The sequence below is a fragment of the Pipistrellus kuhlii genome, unplaced genomic scaffold (genome assembly GCF_014108245.1).
Source record: "Pipistrellus kuhlii isolate mPipKuh1 unplaced genomic scaffold, mPipKuh1.p scaffold_m20_p_12, whole genome shotgun sequence".
Classification (NCBI taxonomy): domain Eukaryota; kingdom Metazoa; phylum Chordata; class Mammalia; order Chiroptera; family Vespertilionidae; genus Pipistrellus; species Pipistrellus kuhlii.
In genome coordinates, this window is record NW_023425427.1 from 36,758,567 (window position 1) to 36,764,259 (window position 5,693).

Sequence of the window (5,693 nt, forward strand, 5' to 3'; positions counted from 1 at the left end):
TTTATTATGGATTTTAGCGGTAAGATGGACTGGGTGGGCAGGAAGACGAGGGAGGGAATCCTATCCTCTATACCAGTGTTTTTCAACCTTTTTTGGGCAAAGGCACACTTGTTTCATGAAAAAAATCATGAGGCACACCACCATTAGAAAATGTTAAAAAATTTAACTCTGTGCCTATATTGACTATATATAAAGTAATTCTCTTGAATAGGAATCAAATAAACACAAAGGAAGTATTTTATAATTACTTTATTATGAAATATTAAGTAAACAAAATAGTGAAAAATTATAAAATTCTTGTCTTGTCTGCACCTACGGCACACCAGGCAACATCTCGCGGCACACTAGTGTGCCTCGGAACAGCGGTTGAAAAACGCTGCTCTATACTTCTCTGGCTGGGATTAGCAGAAACCCAGGCAAAAGAATGACTGAAGCCCTGGGAGCCAACAGCTTGAGCTCCAGGGTCTGCTGGAGGGAAGAAGGCTGCAGGGGAGCGGGTCAGAAGAACTTCTTTACCTTGGCCCAGAGGCTTGGGGGCACGAGCTCCAATCTCAGCATGCCATCGTTTAGCTCAAAAGGCAGAGGACAGATTTCTAGTCATAGATTTATGGTGTTTATCTTGGTCAGAACTTTCCTTCTTGTCCATCACAGTTGATGAACTTTATTGCTCACCTTCTCGCTTTCCAGAAAGCCCACCAGAGAACGTCTTAGGCAGTGACTCAGTTGTTAACTATGGCAACTTCTGGCCTGAATCCTGCTACCTCCCACTATGGGAAGTTAGCTTAAATTAATTTAGGGTGAAGTCTGAAGGTCCTGCCTTTTCTCTCTCCTTTAAAACAGAAACAAGCTTTAAGACTGGCAGCTCCAGCCCCCATCCTCTGGCCTATCCTCATTCCTGTAGGGTTTTCAGAGCCATTCTAAGCAGAAAATGCCCAAGACCTCAAATATAAGAGTAGCAACAAATTTTGCCTTGACTAAAATTTCTGATTAACCAAGTGTTTTAAGATCCCAAAAGAGATCTCTTCCCAAGCCTTGAACCCCAAATGTTTCTCCTTAGTCCTAATCAAAAGCAGATAAAGCCTTTGTTTCTGGTTCCCTTGAGGCACTGTCAGTGATCTCTCAGCCTTTTGAGTGCTCCTCTTGATGGAAAGGAGAGAAGGCAAGGAAATGAGTTTTTCCTTTTAGGCCTTTAGATCAGGGGTCCAGGAATAGCTCTCATCTCCATACCTTAGTACCATGTCTGATGCTGCTACCCCAGCACACCTGATTGGAACCAGCAGTGGGGACCTGACCCAAGAGCAAGTAAACATTTGCTGGCCAGTGGCCCGTGAAGTGCTAGAGACTCTGCCCTAATAGGAAAGAGCAGAGCAGGAATTGGAAATGAAGACGATCTAAGGCTGAAAGCACGCACCTCGCAAGCCAAGATGGGTCATTAATCAGCCGAAGTTGGGATAAGTTACATTGATGAGAGAGCAAAAAACATAATATTCTGAGGTAGTTGCTGGGTCATTAGAAGAGGAGCAGATATAAATGGACAAACACTGTCACTGGGACTCAGTTATCCCCAGTGAAACTGATTGTGGGTTTGGGAGTTTCATAGTCATAGCTCTGAGTAACACAATAAATTGACGTGGTGGAGAGACTGAGGCTAGTTTTGCCAGATTGTTTTCCAGCAATCCTTAGACCAGGTGGCGCCAGCATCTCCTATGGCCTCAGTCTTCCCAGCGAACAGCACTAGCACATTCCTAGTGTCGGAAATCAGTGCTGGCGGCCTGGCTGTTCTCTGACCTCGTTGGCCATCTGTGAAGCCGCTTTCCATTGAGCCTTCCCCCTCACCTTGAGGCTCACTTGAAGGTGACATCAGAGGTAGCCTTTGGCATGCGCACTTCTGGTCTATATTGAGTCACAGCCCCACAGTTAGACAAGCACGTTCTCCTCCCTTTGTGTGCTCCCACCTTCCTCCAGGGGGAAGCCCCAGTGGATTCACAGCCCAGCCACGCCCGCTTTATTTACCATTCATTCATTCATTCATTCATTTTTTTAAAATATGGAGTGATTCACAAATTTGTGTGTTATCCTTGCTCAGGGGCAACGCTAATCTTCTCTGTGTCGTTCCAATCTTAGTATATGTGCTGCCGAAGTGAGCACAGCACGTTTAACATTTGGTAACAGAACCTCCTGAGATTATATGTGAAAGGAGGCGGCAGAGATCAAATCTCCTCAGACACTTTGCTTTTATTGAACCTTGGTTTTTCCTTTGGCTTCTCTAGTTTTGGTCTTTGATTATGTCCATGGACTAACCCTAGAAGTTGTGGCCAAGAAGGATTTCAAGAGGGTAATTGGAAGTTATTTTATTTTATTTCCTAAAAGAAACATTGTCCTAAATGGGAGATGATGAAATAGTTATAGGATTTCCTCTGATTCAAAGATTTTTAGAGGTAAACATAAAAACAATCTAAATATTTTAAAAGCCAAAGAAATGCAAAATTCAATCAGGATAGCAGGATGATAGATGTGGCAAATTTGCCTGAAGAGATGAGAGAATTGAGAAATGGTCCCTCTCAGGAACACATGGGAATCCATGTGTCCCGTCAGTGCTGTGGCAAAAACTCAGTCATCGTCCCACGAGGAGCCTCTTCTGTAGTTAATAAATCACAGCAAGGAAGGATACAGCAAACCCAAAAACATTTGAGGAGACAATCCCAAAATTGTTTGGGATTATATAGTTTGCATCTTTTAACCTCACATATATAATCCTGCGTAGAATTTTAAAACTAAAAACACATTACCCTTTGCACTCCGCTGTCCCCTCTCAGGGGACATCGGAATTCTAGCATATCACTCGGATGTCCCCTCAGGGGGGACATTGCAGTTTATTAGTGATTACAGGGAATTGAGTTAATCCAACGCATGTGTCCGCTGCAAAGTAGCGTCGAGTAGCTGGTAGGCAATGTCCAGAATGGTTCGGAGTGCAAAGGGTTAATATTTTTTTGCATTAAGGAATCTGTGAATATTGGATCATTTCCAAAGGTTAAAAATAACTTAGCTTGTTAGAATAAAGGTATGTCTGGTAATTCTAATTTCATAGGTGTACTTCAGTTTATTTAAATTTGTGATATTAAGTTGAAGTTACTTTATAAATAGTATTGGAACATGTAAAAATTAAGATTCACTGAATTTATAAGTTTAATTGGTAGCTTTACAAGGGTTAAGTACTTGGTTTTATAAGCTAAATCAGACCATTGATATGCTTCAAAAGGCTAAAATATGGTAAAGAAGGTAGATTTAACATCCATATCACTTCCCTCTCTCTTGAGACTTCAGAAAAGCTATAGCAAAGGATTTTTTTTTTTTTTAAGACAGAAGCCATAAAGATGGAGAGAAAAGGCAAGGAGACAAAGGCAATAAATTCTGGAAGCTGAAAAGCAGATGGATGACTGTTAATTTACTTAGCAGATGCAAGAAAACTTAAGCTGGAATGTTAAGCCTGAAATGGAGAAAGCCAAGAATACCCTGATCTAAACCATAGCACCCTCAAAAAAAACTCAGAGCAGAAACTGGGGAAGCAGGTGGAGGTAGTGGTCAAAAAAGGACCATTGGTTAAAAGTAGTTAGAGCCCTAGATCACATCTCCCATTGCAAACCTCCAGCTGAGTGCCTCTCTCCATCCTTGGCAGAATAAACATGGACGTTTCTTCTCTAAGCAGAATCAAACAGAGGGATTCTGGACTGGAGGGTACGAAGGCACAGATGACAGCATGAGCACTGTGCCAAAGAAAGTAGATTAAATAAATGAATGTATGCACATGGCGTGCTGAGTGCTGAGGCCTCCACAGAACCCCCGCTCCCACCTTCACCAAGTCATTCTTCCTACTCAGTTCCAGCAGCCACCGAGAGCTAAGCTTCCATCTGTCAAACAGGGTTTGCTAGCCATCTGAAAAAAAGGCTCTACTATGGATGACAGAGACCAAGACAAACAAACCAGTGAGTGGGAGGAAGCAGAGACCACTAGGGGAAGGAAACATAAATAATGTGATTCTTGCAACAAGTAAAAACAAGCACATGCACTACATCCATGAAACAAGAACAAGGTGGGATAAAAGGAAGATTTAGGAAATTAAAAAAAAAAGGTCCACGGAAATGAAAAACAGGATAGCACAGGTGAAAGAAGAAAATAAAAAAGAAATAAAGGTGAATAATTCCTCCAGACAATCTGCAAAATAATAGAGGCAGGGGGGAAAAAAGAGGATAAAAGAAAAACATTAGATGACCAACTTAGTACAACCAACATCCAAATACCAGAAGTTCTAGAAAGAAACAGAAAGGGGGGGAAAATAGCTCAATTAATCATCAAAGAAATGATTAAGAACATTTCCTAGATTTGTAGGACAGGAATTTTTGGATTTGAAGGGCTCATCACATTACCAGCATGATGGACCATAAGAGTCCATATCAAGCACAGAATGTAGAATATCATCACTGTGGGGTTACATAGCTGCTAACAAGAAATATAAAAAATGTTCAAAATTAATAATTGAAACTGGATGAAACTTTGTAACAGCCATAATATAACTAGAAGACAACTGAACAATGACTTCAAAATTTAGAGGAAAAACAGTTTTCAATTTAGAATTTTCTATCCAGACAAATGGCAATTAAATGTGAGGGTAGGAAGAAGATATTTCCAGACACAGAAATATCAGAAGATTTAGCTACCATGCATACATTCTTGGGAAGTAAGTGGGGAATGTACATCACCAAAACAGGAAATTTACAGTCCATCCTGTAAGGACACACTGAAAATGTTGAGTTTCTATATTCTGATTTTCTTTTAGGGTGAGAAAGTGGGCCACTTGGCTCTGTGTTAGATAGAATGTTGGGCATTTGAGAATGGTTAGGATTTAAATAGGAGATAAGTCTGAAGTATTCTATTATATAAACTATTCAGGGTTAAGAAAACTGGAGTGTAGCATAAGGCACAGGTGCAAGGAATCTCCAGGACTGTGGTGAAGGGAGGTATCGGGTGCCCTGCAGTGAGACTCAAGAGGTGGATGGATTGTCATCACCATATTGGTCATTATCCCCACCCTCTAAATCAGTCAACCAACTGGAGGAAATGCTCCTACAAAACTGGGGAGTAAACCAAGAAGGAGGGTGACATGAGATCCATACAGGGAACAGGGATCTTACTCATCAGAAGACACAGGGAATTCTTGGAATTTCAGTACAGAGAATCATGGTGACACTCTGCAGTAGGCCTAGACCAGCCTGGGAACCAGAGAATGGGACTCTCCAGGAGGGAGGCCTCCAAGAGGGAAAATGCTGTGTTAGATCCTGACATTATAACATTTATGAAATGTTGAACTGAGTTTTGTGGAAATTGGAAGAAAAAGCAAAATGTACAAACAAAAACCCCTAAGCAAATTTTTAAAAAGCAAGCAATTGTTACATTCAGGGAAAACAAACAAACAAACAAAAAAAGAAATAGAATCATAGTGTCTTACGATGCCTAGCTGAGAATAACGTTTACCTCATAGACACATAATGTAACCACTGAGGATTGTTTCAACCAAAGACCTTGATATAGCTGTAGTGAGACAATGATCTGGAGAAGCAAAGAGGAAGGTGGCATGAGAGCAAAATCCTTTTCTGTTATTATAGGTCAGCAGAAATAACTCAAATTGAGTTACCAAA

At 41.0% G+C, this 5,693-nt stretch overlaps 1 non-coding gene across 1 annotated transcript; it reads right to left on the reverse strand.

Moving 5' to 3' along the window:
- Positions 1–2,041: 2,041 nt before the first annotated feature.
- Positions 2,042–2,148, reverse strand: LOC118716818. The gene has a single exon (XR_004987276.1). It is a non-coding gene; the product is annotated as a U6 spliceosomal RNA (small nuclear RNA).
- Positions 2,149–5,693: the final 3,545 nt, after the last annotated feature.